We start from the raw sequence: 19,285 nt of genomic DNA, 5'->3' as shown, positions 1-19,285 counted from the left end.
CCCAGATGTAGAAAGCTGAAACTGGATCCCTTCCTTACACCTTATACAAAAATCAATTCAAGATGGATTAAAGACTTAAACGTTCGACCTAAAACCATAAAAGCCCTAGAAGAAAACCTAGGCATTACCATTCAGGACATAGGCATGGGCAAGGACTTCATGTCCAAAACACCAAAAGCAATGGCAACAGAAGCCAAAATTGACAAATGGTATCTAATTAAACTAAAGAGCTTCTGCACAGCAAAAGAAACCACCATCAGTGTGAACAGGCAACCTACAAAAGGGAGAAAATTTTTGCAACCTACTCATCTGACAAAGGGCTAATATCCAGAATCTACAATGAACTCAAACAAATTTACAAGAAAAAAACAAACAACCCCATCAAAAAGTGGGCAAAGGACATGAACAGACACTTCTCAAAAGAAGACATTTATGCAGCCAAAAAACACATGAAAAAATGCTCATCATCACTGGCCATCAGAGAAATGCAAATCAAAACCACAATGAGATACCATCTCACGCCAGTTAGAATGGTGATCATTAAAAAGTCAGGAAACAACAGGTGCTGGAGAGGATGTGGAGAAATAGGAACACTTTTACACTGTTGTTGGGACTGGAAACTAGTTCAACCATTGTGGAAGTCAGTGTGGCGATTCCTCAGGGATCTGGAACTAGAAATACCATTTGACCCAGCCATCCCATTACTGCGTATATACCCAAAGGACTATAAATCATGCTGCTATAAAGACACATGCACACGTAGGTTTATTGCAGCATTATTCACAATAGCAAAGACTTTGAACCAACCCAAATCTCCATCAATGATAGACTGGATTAAGAAAATGTGGCACATATACACCATGGAATACTATGCAGCCATAAAAAATGATGAGTTCATGTCCTTTGTAGGGACATGGATGAAATTGGAAATCATCATTCTCAGTAAACTATTGCAAGAACCAAAAACCAAACACCGCATATTCTCACTCATAGGTGGGAATTGAACAATGAGAACACATGGACACAGGAAGGGGAATATCACACTCTGGGGACTGTGGTGGGGTGGGGGGAGGGGGGAGGGATAGCATTGGGAGATATACCTAATGCTAGATGACGAGTTAGTGGGTGCAGCACACCAGCATGGCACATGTATACATATGTAACTAACCTGCACAATGTGCACATGTACCCTAAAACTTAAAGTATAATAAAAAAAAAGAAGAAAAAAAGTAAAAATAAAAATAAAAATAAAAAAAGAAAACTACAAAACAATGAAGAAATTAAAGCAGGCACAAATAAATCACAAGATATTCCATATCCATGAAATGTAAGAATTAATGCTGTTAAACTGTCCATACCACCTTAAGATGTTTACAAATTCATGTTCCCCATCAAAATTCCAATGGCATTTTTCACAGAAAGAGAAAAAACAATCTTAGACGTCATATGAAACTACAAAAGACCCTGAATAGCCAAAATGATCTTGAAAAAGTATATCAAATCTGGCCTCACACTTCTTGATTTCAAATTTCAAAGTATATTACAAATCTATAGTAATAAAAACAGTATGATACTGCCATAAAAACAGACACAAAGAACAATGGAAAAACATAGGGAGCCCAGAAATAAACCCATAAATACACAGCCAACTGGTCTTCCACAAGATTGCCAAGAATACAAAATGTTCAAAGAACAGTCTCAATACACTGTATTAGAAAAACTTAATATATTGCTTTTCAGCCTTTTGGCTAAGATGAGGTATAGGAAATCTAGATTATCTCCATGCAAAATAATTAGATTGAACACTTACCTTACACCATTCACCAAAAACAATTCAAAATGGATTAAAGACTTAAACATAAAAAATGTAACCATAAAATTCTGGTGAAAGCTCCGTGACATTGGTCTTCACAGTAATTTCTTGGATAGGACATAAAAACAGTGAGAATAAAAGTAAAATAAACAAGTGGGATTATATCCACCTAAAAAGCTTCTGCACTGCAAAGGAAATAACACAATGAAACGGCAGTTTACAGAATGGGAGAAATTGTTTGGAAACTATACATCTGGTAAAGTGTTAATATCCAAAATATATAAGGAACTCACACAACTCAAAAGCAAATAAGGAAAACCAGATTAAAAATGGGCAAAAAACTTGAATAGACATTTTTCCAAAGAAGACATACAAATACACAACAGGTATATGAAAATGCAAATGAAATATTCATGAGATATCACCTCATACCTGTTAAAATAAATATTACCAAAAAGTCAAAATATAATAAGCATTGGCGAGGATGTGGAAAAAATGAAACATTCATATGTTGTTGATAAAAATGTAAATTGGTAAGCCATTACAGAAAACAGCATAGAGGCTCGTCAAATAAATAAAAATAGAACTATCATTTGACCCAGCAATCCCTCTTCTGGGTACATACTCAAAGGAAGTGAAATCAGCACCTCAAAGAGATATCTGCATTCCTATGCTCACTGCAGCATTATTCACAATAGTCAAGATATGAAAACAATATACATGTCCATAACAGACGAATGGACTAAAAAAATGTAGGGGGTGTGTGTGTGTGTGTGTGTGTGTGTATACATATATATGTATTTGTGTGTGGGTGTATGTGTGTATAGTAGAAATATTCTCAGCCTTATAAAGAAGAAAATCCTGCCATTCCCAACAACATGGATGAACCTGTACAACACGGTAAGTGAAATAAGCCAGGCTCAAAACAACATATATAAGTGAATATTGCACAATCACTTATATGTGGAATCTAAAGATAGTCAAACTCATAGAAGCAAAAAGTATAATGGTGATTTCCAGGGGGCTTGGTGGGGCCGGGGTTGGGGGGTGGGCAGCAGGCATGGAGTGGGAAATGGGGAAATGGTCAAAGTGTACAAAGTTTTATTTATCTGAGATAAATAAGTTTTGGAGATCTAATGTACAGCATTGTTAACAATACTATACTGTAAACTATTTTTTCATTTAAATTGAACTTTATTAAAATAGGTGCCAGTTTTCCTCTCTCCTAGTTCCACTGATGAGCTAGCCCAGAACTATATAACTTTGAGCCAAGTTTCCAAAGATGGTAAAGCTAGGAACAGCAAACTAATAAGGACAAATAGGTCACTTTTGGTAATGACACACAAATTAAACTTTCAAAACATGTGCATAGCTTTATTCATCTACTTAGATCTAACCTTTTCATGGAGCTTCAGCAAAATTAGAGTGTGCAAAATGCATTTCTAAAACTTAATGCAAGCAAAGCTTTCACATTTACACTGGCAGGAAATACACAGAGAAACTAACAAGTCACATTAGAGAGAATTCAATCTTTTCTTTAATGACAAGAATTGCACAGCTTATTATTTTGAGAAAATTGTTGCAGACATAGATATTTAAAATTTTCTAAGCAAGGTGCTTTTAACAACAAAATTTTTAAAGTTAGAAAGAGCTGATAACTTGGAACATAGCTCATACAGAATTCCAAATTAAAGTGGACTCCATTATCTCCCTACATTCTGCAAACAATGCTTTGTATAACACTTCTTTAAAACACTAAAGGAGGCAGCAAGCTGAAACTTTTTTCAAAGCACACAAGAAATGGTGTCATCACATTACTTGAAGAAGGTGCTGAGGGGAAAAGAAAAGGGAGTGAAGAATCCTTTTACTATTTCCCACTACAGAACAGCCACTAACAGACTAACAACAAAAAAGATACAACAAAAACAATAAATCGACATCCCCAGCTTATAAAATAGTTCCAGTTTGACAAGATCTATAAATAGAGAACACCATTTGGACAACAGAATGAGCATTTCATACTGCATAAAAATTAGTGAGGTGGTAAGAACCATCAACTATCTCAGGCATTACTACATGGCCTTTCAAAAATTTTTTTAACGTACGTGCAAGGCACATTGATACAAAAATAGCTCTCTGGCCAACAAATATATTAAATAAGAAAATTAAAATTTTGACTTTGTGATATTGGCAACATCAAAATATAACCAGATAGCTTTGGCCCACACATCTTTCTCATACTCCTCCAACTCATTCGGTGTTGCCCACCTATTATTTTTGGTTCAATCACCTTCAAGTTTCGGTATGTGCTTGAGAAATTACTTTTCTTCTTATCAAGTAGCATTCTTACTAAAGTTTTCCTTTGCTAAGTAAAAATATATAAGATAAACAGAATAGTTGGAGTTATTTCTTCAATAATTTAATTTTTAAATATTTTTATTATACTGTAAGTTCTGGGATACATGTGCAGAATGTGCAGGTTTGTTACATAGGTATACATGTGCCATGGTGGTTTGTTGCACCCATCAACCCATCATCTACATTAGATATTTCTCCTAATGCTATCCCTCCCCTAGCCCCCTACTCCCTTGACAGGTACCAGTGTGTGATGTTCCCCTCCCTGTGTCCATGTGTTAAAATTGTTCAACTCCCACTTATGAGTGAGAACATGCAGTGTTTAGTTTTCTGTTCTTGTGTTAGTTTGCTGAGAATGATGTTTCCACCTTCATCCATGTCCCTGCAAAAGAGATGAACTCATCCTTTTTATGGCTGCATAGTATTGCATGGTGTATATGTGCCACATTTTCTTTATCCAGTCTGTCATTGATGGGCATTTGGGTTGGTTCCCAGTCTTTACTATTGTGAACAGTGCTGCAATAAACATACGTGTGCATGTGTCCTTATAGTAGAATGATTTATAATCCTTTGGGTATATAACCAGTAATGGAATTGCTGGGTCAAATGGTATTTCTGGTTCTAGATCCCTGAGGAATCACCACACTGTCTTCCATAATGGTTGAACTACTTTACACTCCCACCAACAGTGTAAAAGTGTTCCTATTTCTCCACATCCTCTCCAGCATCTGATGTTTCCTGGCTTTTTAATAATCACCATTCTAACTGGCGTGAGATGGTATCTCATTGTGGTTTTGATTTGCATTTCTCTAATGACCAGTGATGATGAGCTTTTTTTCATATGTTTGTTGGCTGCATAAATGTCTTCTTTTGAGAAGTGTCTGTTCATATCCTTCACCCATTTTTGATGGGGTTGTTTGTTGTTTTCTTGTAAATTTGTTTAAGTTCTTTGTAGATCCTGTATATTAGCCTTTTGTCACATGGACAGATTGCAAAACTTTCTCCCATTCTGTAGGTTGCCTGTGCACTCTGATGATAGTTTCTTTTGCTGTGCAGAAGCTCTTTAGTCTAATCAGATCCCATTTGTCAATTTTGGCTTTGGTCATTGCTTTTGTTGTTTTAGTCATGAAGTCTTTGCCCATGCCTATGTCCTGAATGGTATTGCCTAGGTTTTCTTCTAGGGTTCTTATGGTTGTAAGTCTTACATTTTAGTCTTTAATCCTTCTTGAGTTAATTTTTGTATAAGGTGTAAGGAAGAGGTCCAGTTTCAGTTTTCTGCATATGGCTAGCCAGTTTTCCCAAGACCATAAGTAATCCTTTCCCCATTGCTTGATTTTGTCAGGTTTGTCAAAGATCAGATGGTTGTAGATGTGTGGCATTATTTCTGAGACCTCTCTTCTGTTCCATTGGTCTATATATCTGTTTTGGTAGCAGTACCATGCTGTTTTGGTTATTGTATCCTTGTAGCATAGTTTGAAGTCAGGTAGTGTGATGCTTCCAGCTTTTTTCTTTTTGCTTACAATTGTCTTAGCTATATGGGCTCTTTTATGGTTCTATATGAAATTTAAAGTAGTTTTTTTTTTTGCAATTCTGTGAAGAAAGTCAATAGTAGCTTGATGGGGATAGCACTGAATCTATAAATTACTTTGGACAGTATGGCCATTTTCACAATATTGATTCTTCCTATCCATGAGCATGGAATGTTTTTCCATTTGTTTGTGTCCTTTTTTATTTATTTCCTTGAGCAGTGGTTTGTAGTTCTTGAGGAGGTCTTTCACATCCCTTGTAAGTTGTATTCCTAGGTATTTTATTCACTTTGTGGCAATTGTGAATGGGAGTTCACTCATGATTTTGTTCCCTGATTGTCTATTATTGGTGTATAGGAATTCTTGTGATTTTTGCACATTAATTTTGTATCCTGAGACTTTGCTGAAGTTGCTATCAGTTTAAGGAGATTTGGGGTGAGATGATGGGGTTTTATAAATATACAATCATGTCATCTTCAAACAGAGACTATTTGACTTCCTCTCTTCCTATTTCAATACCCTTCATTTCTTTGTCTTGCCTGATTGCCCTGGCCAGAACTTCCAATACTCTGTTGAATAGGAGTGGTGAGAGAGGCCATCCTTGTCTTGTGCTGGTTTTCAAAGGGAATGCTTCCAGCATTTGCCCATTCATTATGATATTGGCTGTGGGTTTGTCATAAATAGCTCTTTTTTATTTTGAGGTACATTCCATCAATACCTAGTTTATTGAGAGTTTTTAGCATGAAGGGGTATTGAATTTTATGGAAGACCTTTTCTGCATCTATTGATATAATCATGTGGTTTTTGTCATTGGTTCTGTTTATGTGATGGATTACATTTATTGATTTGCATATGTTGAACCAGCCTTGCATCCCAGACATGAAGCCGACTTGATTGTGGTGGATGAGCTTTTTGATGTGCTGCTGGATTCGGTTTGCCATCATTTTATTGAGGATTTTCGTATTGATGTTCATCAAGGATATTGGCCTGAAATTTTCTTTTTTTGTTGTGCCTCTGCCAGGTTTTGATTGATGTGATTTATACTAAATGTGAGTGGTTCAAGGCAGCATTATTTCTCCTCTATATATAAACAAAATATAAGTCCCCAGCATACATAGATTAATGTTTTCTAAAAGTTCAGCAACAAATCAATGACACTACATCCTTTAAGCCATTCTTCCCAATTCCCCTTGCTGAGGCAGAGAGAGGGAGTAATAGAAACAAAGCTAAGATTTAAACTATTTTCAGTAGTAGGAGACATTTAAGGCCAAAAAGTGTACTATTAACAGAATTCTTAAGTTCCTAAGTTACTGTCCTTCATAGGCTAATACCAGCTAAGAATTAGTTACTTGCACTGATTCCTTCCCAAAGAGAATTTTATAATTCACTCACTCTTGTTAGTGGCTGTGCTACAGGAAAGGTATCAAAGCAAGCTATGGTATATATATGGTATATAGTAATGTAAAAAGTGCATCACATTCTTGATTTTCAGTTTCTCATAGCAGCAGCACAATTAATCTAAGACAGAAAACAGCTGTACTTTCATTCTTAAAATGCAACAATATCTAGTGAAATGTATTCAAGATCATGAAAGGATCCACCTCTATGAAGTATAAATGAAAACAGACTAATAATAATAGACAAACAGGGGTAAACTAAAGGCATTCATTCATATTTACATATTAAAACCCCTTTTGTTAACACCAAATCTTTACATCTAGTAAAAGAATGAGCACTTTAAGAATAAAGCAGACAATATTAAAGCAGTATCCATTTTCAGAGACTTTGATTAGCACATGAGGAAAAAAGGGTATATGGGAAGCTATGTAATTTGCCTCATGTTGGTTTGTTGGTCTGAAGAGTACAACTTTGATATGCACGGAAAGTAAAACTAAATAGGAAAATAAGTGTTTGTAGCTGTTTTAATATGGCTGTAGAAAAGGGATACTGGCCAGGTGCAGTGGCTCACATCTGTAATCCCAGCACTTTGGGAGGCTGAGGCGTGTGGATTGCCTGAGGTCAGGAGTTCAATACCAGTCTGGCCAACATGGTGAAACCCCATTTCTACTAAAAATACAAAAACATTAGCCCGGCGTGATGGTGTGCGCCTGTAATCCCAGCTACTCGGGAGGCTGAGCCAGGGGAATTGCTTGAACCAGGGAGGTGGAGGTTGCAGTGAGCTGAGATTGTGCCACTGTACTCCAGCCTAGGCAACAGAGCAAGACTCCATCTCAAAAGAAAAAAAAGAAAAGAAAAATATGTTCACACAAAAGACATACACACAATGTACATAGCCAAAAAAGTAGAAACAACCCACATGTCTACCAACTACAACAAAATGTAGTATATCCATACAGTCAAATGTTATTCAGCCATGAAAAGAATGAACTACATGGATAACCCTCACAAAACACTGTCAGCTCCCACTTGGCTTTGCCCTTCCACCTGCCCTGGTAGCTTAACACAAAACACAGAACTTTTGGGAGCTCTATGGCCCTGCTCATTGCCTGAGACACCAGATTACCTTCCCTGGGTAATATAAGGCAGGCACAATTCCCACCACTACCACTGCAGTTGGTGCTCTCTTACAAGCACCACATCCTGGCTGGAGGCCAACCAACATGGTTATGTAGCAACAAGCTGTGAACTTTTTTCCAAGAAGCAACACAGGAACTTAACAGGAAAACAGAAAGAAACCACAGGTCCTTTGAAAGAAGCAGCGGGCTGCAGCCTACACCGTGAGCCAGGCAGAAAGCTATTAAGTCCTCAGAGTGCAATAAGGGGAGAGACTGCCTCCAAGATATAGTCTCCACTGGGGAACCTGGCAAACAGCCCACAGTGGAAGGCCTTAACCCTATCCAGTTCTGGAGCTGTGAGCGGTGAGAGTACATGAGGAGGAGCAGCATCAGCATGTACTTTGCATGCACTCCCAGACTCCAGCAAGAATGGAGGGAAGCCATTCCTGATCCTACCTCATAGGGGACCTTGCAGAAGTCAGCTGGATAACTCAGATGGCAGTCCCAGGTTGATAGAAGCTCTCAACTGAGATTCATAATATAATCTCGAGTGGGACAAACCCCCTTAACCAGAACCGAGGGGCAAGGAGGAAGAGTGCTATAGCCACAGGTGCAAGTGTGGAGTGGGTGGGCCCTGGCCTGAAAGCCATGGTTTCTGTCTTGAGGGAGAAGACTTATGGCCTGGGGCAGTTTTGAGTTCTGAGTGTAGACTGCCTAGAATCTATCTAGCTGCTCCTAGTGGAACACTGTGGTGTGTGAAACATGCCTTGCCAATTGTGTGGGAGCTGGGTGGGGCTTACTGCTCCCTGCTACTCCCTCCCCTAAATGCAGATTCTTCCGTGCAGCGGAAGCAGCTGTACTCCTCCATGGAACATTATATCAGTGACCAAATAATTGCCATCTGATCCCCACTGGGGCTGCTGCTTACAACTGCACATGGGGAGTCAGAGTGCAGACTTGACTGACTCAACCCCCACTTGGCTTTGCCCTTCCACCTGCCCTGGTAGCTTAGCACAAAACACAGAAACTTTTGGGAGCTCTATGGCCCTGCTCATTGTCTGAGACACCAGATTACCTTCCCTGGGTAATATAAGGCAGGCACAATTCCCACTGCCACCACTGCAGCTGGTGCTCTCTTATAAGCACCACCTCCTGGCTGGAGGCCAATCAACATGGTCCAATACAGTATATGTAAGCAAAGTAACACAGTGCCCAGGAACAAGAAAACTTGTATAAGACCTCAACTATCACCATTGCCTGCAGCACCCTGGTTAACCAGGAAGTCTTGAGTCTGTCCACATGACTAGCTCATTACTACTACAACTGGCACTTGAGAAAGCCAACACACTAAGACTGTTTATAACCAAGGAAATCTAACTGATGGCAGTGGCAGGAGAGTGAGAGTTGGTGCTGATACCTGCTGCTGGGAGACTTGAGGAAATGTCACATCACTGGATCCCTTGCAGACATGCCCCAGCACCATCCCGAAGTGTGGCAGTTCCACTAGGTGGGTAGGCCCAGAAGAGCAGCATGATTCACAGTAGCTCATCCCTCAGGGACTCTTACTCCGAGGGGAGGGGAGAGTGTACCACATCAAAAAAGTACCCTGTGGGACAAAAGAATCCAGACAGCAGGCTTTGAGTTCCAGAACTTTCTGCTTGTGAAAAGTTTCTTTAAGCACAGGCACAGGAGCAGTACTAGACTCAGTGGAGAAAGTCTGTGGCTCTACCCAAACAAGCAGCCCTGGTACTTGTGAAGGGTGCTAGAGAAGGTGACTTCTTCCCCTTGCCCACCAATGCTGACATAGCTGAGGCTTCTCCCATAAGAGCTCAGTGGTGGGTAAACCTGTAGACAGCCTTTCTAGAGAACTTCAGGGTGACTGCATCCCCAGAGGAGGAGCACCCTCCAGGTTCAGGCTTGCATGAAGGGTAGAGTAACGATCCTTTTCTATGTGAAACATCAGCATTTCTGCTAGTGAAAAGGGTGCCTGTCTAATCTGTATAGCTGGAACACTGGATCAGGACTGTGACTTGGAGGTAGATCGCTTTCCTGCTGGCCTGGCAGGGGAGCTGAGGTGGCTCCCTCCCTTCCCCCTGAAAAGACAGTATGTTTCACTGAGAGCTCCCACAGCCACTTCTATCAAGGCTGGGACCTCTGTGCAACTTTAGGTATTGTATTCACCCATTTGCCTTAGCCATGCACAGTTTTTACCCATAGACACTGCTTACTGGCCTGAAGCCTGAACTGTTCAAATGAGAGAAAAAAATACTGGAAAGAAAAACAAATAAATAACAGTGCACACCACTGGGAGCAAGATAAACTTCATGAGACTTCTGCCTTTCAAACCCCAGAAGAGACAGTGAACCTGCTCACACACCAAGTATATCGCTACTATAACCAGCTTCTGAGAAAGCCATCATACAAAGACTCTCTGTAACCAAGGAACTCATACAGAGTCTTCACCACTAAAAGCATCCAGAGTCAAATTAGGTTACAATGAACCATAAACATTTAAGTCATATCCCTAAGGAGAAAAAAGAAATTTCTAAAAATGTAGTCAAATAAAAAAATAAATTCAAAAAAGAAGAAACAGTTTATCAAAATGAGAAGAAGCCAAAAACTAATTCTGGCAAAATGAAAAAACAGGGTTCTATAAGATCCCAAAAATACCACACTAGCTCTCCAGCAATGGATCCAAACCAAGATAAAATCCTTGAAATGTCAGATAAAGAATGCAAAAAGTTAATGATTAAGTTACTCATGAAGATACAAAAGAAAGGTGAACACCAACATAAAAAAAATTAAGAATAATTTGGGATATAAATGAAAAATGTCTAAAGAGATAGATATTTTAAAGAAAAAACAGGAGATGGTTAAAAAATGGCAGATAGAAGACAGAACCAGAGTGCAGCTCTCGCTTGGATGAACAGAACAGTGTCTGAAGATTCACACTGTAAACTTTTGCTCCAAGAACCACCACAGGAACACACCAGGAAGATCAAAATAATTCACAGCCCCTTTGAAAGAAGCAGCTTGCTGCTGAAAACTCTGTAAGACAGCCAAAAAATTATGAGTTCCCAAAGTGAGAGAAAGGAAGTCTGCCTCCGAACACACATAACCACTGAGAAACCTGAAAATCCAGATCTGGGAGAAGGATTTAACCTTACCTAGAGCTGAAGTGGATTTAGAGAGCTGAGCAAAATACGAAAGTAGAAGGAGGAGCGGGAAGAAACCTGTAGGCACTCTTGGTTCCCAGCTCAAGCTTAGGGAAGCCATTCCTTATCTAACAGAGGTCCTTGGGGAAGGAAAGGCAGCCAGAAAGAATTGAGCAGGGCTCACAGGGTGAAGGAAGCTCATAGCTGAAGCTTGTAATAATTTCTATTGAGCACAAATTTTCCTGAGAAGAATCTGGGTGGCGGGGGCGGGGGGGTGGGGCAGGGGCAAACAAGAAGTGCACATACAAGCACAGAAGCCTCAGCTGAAGGTGCAGGCAGGAAGGGAGGGATGAGGCCTGAGAACCCTGCTTGCTTTCTCAAGGGGGATGCTTGAAGCCTGGGGTAATGTCCCTGCCCTGCTCACCAGTTGCCTGGATGTAAACTCAGTGCTGTTGGTGGGGCACAGCAATGAGATTGGCTTTGCTGATTACATGAAAGCTGGGTGAAGGCCTGTCACTGCCGGCTTTTCCCCACTTCTCTGGTGACCTGCATGATGCAGTAGAGGTAGCCATAATTCCCCTGGGAACATAACTTCATTGGCCTGATAACCACCCTACATCTCCAACAGTGGCCACAGCAAGCCCCACTTAAGGAGAGTCTGAGCTCAGACCCGTCTAACCCTGCACCCACCTGATGGTTTTTCTCTATGCACTCTGGTAGCCAAAGGAAAAAGACATAAGCTCTTGGGAGTTCCATGACTGTACCCATCACCCGAGAAACTGGAGTATTTGTCCTGGCCAATGTAGGGCAAGATTGTATCCTCCTTCTACGACCACAGCTAGTGGTCCTTGAAAGCACCACCTCCTGGCTGGAGGCCAACCAACTCAAGCCATTACAGCAACTCCTAACAGAATACCCCTGCTCCAAAGGAGAAAACAACAGCTAATTCCCCTGCCTGCAACACCCTGGCTAATCAGATGTCCTGAATCCATCCATGTCATAACTTCACTGTCAGCATGACAAGCATTTGAGAAAACTGGTGCACTAAACAAAACTACAACCAAGGACTCTCAGAGTCCACTACACTCCTGAGCTACTACTGTAGCATTGGACCAGGTGCTGGTATCCACAGCTGGGAGATTGAAGATGAGTCACATCACAGGACTTTTTGCAGACATTCCTCAGCACCAGCCAAAAGTCAGGTAGCCCTGCTGGGTGTTTAGACCCAGGAGGGCAATCACAATCACTGCAGTCTGGCTCTCAGGAAGTCCTATCCCTAGGTGAAGGGGGATAGCACCACATCAAAGATCACCCCATGGGACAAAAAAATCTGAACAGCATCCCTTGAGTTCCAGATTTTTCAACCAAAACAGTCTACCCAAATGAGAAGAAACCAGAAAAGTAATTCTGGTAATATGACAAAACTAGGTTCTATAACAACACCAAAAGATCACACTAGCTCTCCAGCAATGGATCCCAACCAAGGAAAAAAAATCTGAATTGCCAAAGAATTCAGAAGGATGACTATTAAGCTACTCAAGGAGGCACCAGAGAAAAGTGAAAACCAACTTAGAGAATGTTTTTAAAAATATAGGATATAGATAAAAAAGCCTCCAGAGAAACGGCTATCATAAAGACAAGATAATCACAACTTCTGGAAGTGAAAGACACACTTAGAGAAATGCAAAATACACGGAAAATGTTAAAAAATATATAATTAAATGAATAGAAGAATTTCACAGCTCAAAGAAAAGGCATCTGAATTAACCCAATCTATCAAAGACAAAGAAAAAAATTAAAAATGAATAAAGCCTCCCAGAAATTTGGGATTATGTTAAATAATCAAACATGAAAACAATTGCTCTTCCTGAGAAAGAAAAGAAATCTAAAAGTCTGGAAAACTTATTTCAGGGAATAATCAAGGAAAACTTCCCTCATCATGCTAGAGATCTAGACATCCAAATATAAGAAGCCCAAAGAACACCTGGAAAATTTATTGCAAAAAGATTATCACCTAGGAACATAGTCATCAGGTTATCTAAAGTCAAGATGAAGGAAAGAATATTAAGAGCAGTGAGACAAAAGCATCAGGTAACCTATAAAAGAAAATCTGTCAGATTAACTACAGATTTGTAAGCAGAAACCCTAGAAGCCAGAAAGGATTGGGGTCCTATCTTTAGGTTTCTTAAACAAAGTAATTATTAGCCAAGAATTTTGTATTCAGCAAAATTAAGTTTCATAAGTGAAGGTGGTATGGTTTGGCTCTGTGTCTCCATTCAAATCTCATGTTGAATTATAATCCCCATATGTCAGGGGAGGGACCAGGTGGGAGGTTATTAAATCATGAAGGCAGATTTCCCTCATGCTGTTCTTGTGATAGTGGGTGAGTTCTCACAAGATCTGATGGTTTAAAAGTATGGCACATCCCCACCTTGTGCTCTCTCTCATTCTGTCATGTAACATATACGTTGCTTACCCTTTACCTTCTGCCATGATTGTTAGATTTCTGAGGCCTCCCCAGGCATGCAGAACTGTGAATCAATTAAACCTATTTTCTTTATAAATTACCCAGTCTCAGGTAGTTCTTTATAGCAGTGTGAAAATTGACTGATATAGGAATTCTGTACCAGACGAGTGGAGCACTGCTATAAAGGTACATGAAAATGTGGAGGCGACTTGGTAACTGGGTAACAGGCAGAGGTTGAAACAATTTGAAAAGCTCAGATGAATATAGGAAGATTTGGGAAAGTTTGGAACTTCCTAGAGACGTGTTGAATGGTTGTGACCAAAATTCTGATAGTGATATAAACAATGAAGTCCAGGCTGAGGTAGTCTCAGACAAAGATAGAAACTCACTGGAAATTGAAGCAAAGGTCACTCTTGTTATGAAAAAACACTAGTGGCATTGTGCCCCTTCCCCAAATATCCATGGAACTTTGAACGTGAAAGAGGTTATTTAGGGTATCTGGAGTAAAAAATTTCTAAGCAACAAAGCATTCAAAATATTGCCCGGCTGCTCCTAACAGTGTACAGTCATATGCATTCACAAACAGCTGGTCTGAAATTGGAACTTACATTTAAAAGGAAAGTGGAGCATAAAAGTTTAAAAAATTTGCAGCTGACTTTGTGGTAGAAAAGAAAAACCCATTTTCTAGAAAGAAATTCAAGCCAGCTGCAGAAATTTGCATAAGTAAAGAGAAGCTGAATGTTAATAGCCAAGACAATGGGGAAAATGTCTCCAAGGTCAGTCAGAGACATTCATGGCAGCCCCTCCCATCATGGGCAAAATGAACTTGTTTTGTCTCAGATGAGACATTGAACTTGAAATTTTGAGTTAATGCTGGAAGGAGTTAAGACTTTGATGAACTGTTGGGAATTCATAATTGATTTTGTAATGTGAGAAAGACATGAGATTTTTTTTTTCCACTTTTTAAAATTATTATTATACTTTAAGTTTTAGGGTACATGTGCACAATGTGCAGGTTAGTTACATATGTATACATCTGCCATGCTGGTGTGCTGCACCCACTAAGTCATCATCTAGCATTAGGTATATCTCCCAATGCTATCCCTCCCCCTTCCCCCCACCCCACAACAGTCCCCAGAGTGTGATGTTCCCCTTCCTGTGTCCATGTGTTCTCATTGTTCAATTCCCACCTATGAATGAGAACATGCAGTGTTTGGTTTTTTGTTCTTGCGATAGTTTACTGAGAATGATGATTTCCAATTTCATCCATGTCCCTACAAAGGACATGAACTCATCATTTTTTATGGCTGCATAGTATTCCGTGGTGTATATGTGCCACATTTTCTTAATCCAGTCTATCATTGTTGGACATTTGGGTTGGTTCCAAGTCTTTGCTATTGTGAATAATGCCGCAATAAACATATGTGTGCATGTGTCTTTAAAGCAGCATGATTTATAGTCATTTGGGTATATACCCAGTAATGGGATGGCTGGGTCAAATGGTATTTCTAGTTCTAGATCCCTGAGGAATCACCATACTGACTTCCACAATGATTGAACTAGTTTACAGTGCCACCAACAGTGTAAAAGTGTTCCTATTTCTCCACATCCTCTCCAGCACCTGTTGTTTCCTGACTTTTTAATGATTGCCATTCTAACTGGTGTGAAATGGTATCTCATTGTGGTTTTGATTTGCATTTCTCTGATGGCCAGTGATGGTGAGCATTTTTTCATGTGTTTTTTGGCTGCATAAATGTCTTCTTTTGAGAAGTGTCTGATCTTTGACAAACCTGAGAAAAACAAGCAATGGGGAAAGGATTCCCTATTTAATAAATGGTGCTGGGAAAACTGGCTAGCCAGATGTAGAAAGCTGAAACTGGATCCCTTCCTTACACCGTATACAAAAATCAATTCAAGATGGATTAAAGACTTAAACGTTAGACCTAAAACCATAAAAACCCTAGAAGAAAACCTAGGCATTAACCATTCAGGACATAGGCCTGGGCAAGGACTTCATATCTAAAACACCAAAAGCAATGGCAACAAAAGCCAAAATTGACAAATGGGATCTAATTAAACCAAAGAACTTCTGCACAGCAAAAGAAACTACCATCAGAGTGAACAGGCAACCTACAAAATGGGAGAAAATTTTCACAACCTACTCATCTGACAAAGGGCTAATATCCAGAATCTACAATGAACTCAAACAAATTTACAAGAAAAAAACAAACAACCCCATCAAAAAGTGGGCAAAGGACATGAAAAGACATGAGATTTGAAAGAGGCCAGGGGTGGTATGATATGGTTGGGCTCTATGTCCCCACCCAAATCTCATGTTGAATTGTAATTCCTGTGTCAGGGGAGGGACCTGGTGGGAGGTAATTAGATTATGGGAATGAATTTCCCCCATGCTGTTCTTATGATAGTGAGTTCTCACACTGTCTGATGGTTTTAAAGTGTGGCACTTTCCCCATTTCTTTCTATCTCCTGCCACCATATAAGACATGCCTTGCTTCTGCTTCACCTGCTGCCATAGTTGTAAGTTTCATAAGGACTCCACAGCCATGTGAAACTGTGAGTCAATTAAACCACTTTTCTTTATAAATTACCCAGTCTCAGGTAGTCCTTTATAGCAGTGTGTAAACATACTAATACCGAAAAGATAAAGTCTTTCTCAGACAAACAAATGCTTAGAGAATTTGCCACTATCAAGCCAGCACTACAAGAAATGCTAAACGGAGTTCTAAATCTTGAAACAAAACCTTGAAATACAGCAAAATAGAACCTCCTTAAAGCATAAATCTCACAGGGCCTATAAACCATTACACAAGGGAAAAAAGATATTCAGGCAGTAAGTAGCACAATGAATAGAATGGTACCTCACATCTCAATACTAATGTTAAATGTAAGTTGCCTAAACGCTTCGCTTAGAAGATACAGAATGACATAATGGATAAAAATCTACCAACAAAGTATCTGCTGTCTTCAAGAAACTCACCTAACACATATGGCCTCACATAAACATAAGGTAAAGGGGTGGAAAGAGATATTCAATGCAAATGAAAACCAAAAGCAAGCAGGAGTAGCTATTCTTATACCAGACAAAATAGATTTTAAAGCCTCAACAGTTTAAAAAGACAGAGAGAGACATTATATAATGATGAAAGAATTAGCCAACAGGAAAATATCACAATATATATGCACCTAACACTGGAGCTCCCAAATTAATAAAACAATTTTAAAAAACAATAAAACAGTTACTACTAGGCCTAAGAAATGAGACAGATGGCAACACAGTAATAGTGGGAAACTAATACTCCACTGACAGCACTGGACAGGTCATCAAGACAGAAAGTCAAATAAGAAACAATTGACTTAAGCTATACCCTTAGAACAAATCAACTTAACAGATGTTTACAGAACATTCTACCCAACAACTGCAGAATATATAATCTTTTTATCAGAACATGGAACATTTTCCAAGATAGACCATAAGATAGGCAACAAAAAAGTCTCAATAAATTTAAGATTATCAAAATTATATCAGTACTCTTGCTGATGACAGTGGAAAAAAATTGGAAGCCAATACAAAAAGGAATGTTCAAAACTTTACAAATATGTGGAAATTAAATAATCTGCTCCTGAATAATCTTTGGATCAACAATAAAATTAAGATAGAAATTTAAAAATCCTTTGAACGGAATGATAATAGTGACACAACCTATCAAAACATCTGAGATACAGCAAAAGTGGTGCTAAGAGGAAACTTCATAGCATTAAATGCCTACGGCAAAAAGTCTGAAAGAGCTTCGCTTGGTTGCAGGGTAGTCCACGGCAGACAAAATGGCAGATGGGAAGGTGGGAGAGGAGAAGGCTGAAAAGATGCAGTGAGCTGGAGCCACTGGAGGACCTGAAGAAGAAGTGAAAAAACTGGTGAAAACTAAGGCTGTTTATTCCAGTAATGGAGGGAAAACTTCTGGTCGCAGCACTGAGAAGCCATCAGCCGAAAAAGAAGCTGCAGTCCTCCCAACAAAGCCTACAAAGATCAAGTTTAGATCTGCCACAGGTAGTCACATGACAAAGAAAGCATCAGTCATATCCATCAAACTTAGATTAAGTAAGCCTAAAGAACCTGTTCTGTGTAACTAGTTCAACCATTGTGGAAGTCAGTGTGGCGATTCCTCAGGGATCTAGAACTAGAAATACCATTTGACCCAGCCATCCCATTACTGGGTATATACCCAAAGGACTATAAATCATGCTGCTATAAAGACACATGCACACGTATGTTTACTGCGGCATTATTCACAATAGCAAAGACTTGGAACCAACCCAAATGTCCAACAATGATAGACTGGATTAAGAAAATGTGGCACATATACACCATGGAATACTATGCAGCCATAAAAAATGATGAGTTCATGTCCTTTGTAGGGACATGGATGAAATTGGAAATCATCATTCTCAGTAAACTATCGCAAGAACAAAAAACCAAACACCGCATGTTCTCACTCATAGGTGGGAATTGAACAATGAGAACACATGGACACAGGAAGGGGAACATCACACTCTGGGGACTGTTGTGGGGTGGGAGGAAGGGGGAGGGATAGCACTGGGAGATATACCTAATACTAGATGACGAGTTAGTGGGTGCAGCGCACCAGCATGGCACACGTATACATATGCAACTAACCTGCACAATGTGCACATGTACCCTAAAACTTAAAGTATAATAATAAAAGAAAAAAAAAAGAACTTGTTCCAACTCTTGCTTCAAAAATTCTTTTGGTAGCAGCAGGTTTTAATGAAGATGAAGGTAGTCAACCTGAGGCAATGCCTCCAGAAGCAAAGATGAGGATTAAAAATATTGGAAGAAATACATTAACATCAGCTGGACCAAACTCCTTCAATAAAAGAAGCATGTGTTTTTTGTTAACCAAAAGCTATGGGAGCAAAATATGAAACCTCATCTTGGTGTAATGCCCACGACTACGACAATTAAATACTCTGTTTTGAAACTGCAGTGTGGGGTGGGTGTAAAGTTAAATGAAACAGTTTCCTTTTTAAAGACTGGTATAAGACTATCTTTGGAGCTGCTTTTCTTTTTCTTTTCCATTTTTTTTAAAGATTGAGTGATACACTAATAAATCAGAGTTTGAAATTAGTGATAATTTATGTTTTCTATACGGATTTCAAGAAATTTGCTAATATTGTAGTTTCATGTGGTTAGTTTCCACAGGTTACAGATGACAACAAAATCAGAAATGATACCTTTTTAAGAATTGCATTTTTTAGACACAACTATTAGCAAATTAAGAGAAAAGCAAAAAGTTATTGTCGATTTATAACTACAAGCAGTTACCCTCTTGGCTACCTTATTACCTAAACCGTCTGGCTCCCAAGAACAGCCTTATGTATAGTACTGGGAGGAAAACGCTACTTAACTATTGACT

General features: G+C 39.3%; 1 long non-coding RNA gene and 1 pseudogene across 1 annotated transcript in view; one reads left to right on the top strand and one right to left on the bottom strand.

Annotated features, from left to right (window-relative positions):
- Positions 1-19,285, bottom strand: part of LOC134809368 (uncharacterized) — a 141,585-nt gene that overhangs the window by 108,594 nt on the left and 13,706 nt on the right. The gene's annotated exons all lie outside the window — the stretch shown is intronic.
- On the top strand, positions 17,676-18,834 carry LOC112207027 (PEST proteolytic signal-containing nuclear protein-like; annotated as a pseudogene).

The sequence above is a fragment of the Pan troglodytes genome, chromosome X, assembly GCF_028858775.2.
Source record: "Pan troglodytes isolate AG18354 chromosome X, NHGRI_mPanTro3-v2.0_pri, whole genome shotgun sequence".
Lineage (NCBI taxonomy): Eukaryota > Metazoa > Chordata > Mammalia > Primates > Hominidae > Pan > Pan troglodytes.
Note: the sequence above shows the minus strand (reverse complement) of the source record. Positions and strands in the feature narration are given on the sequence as shown.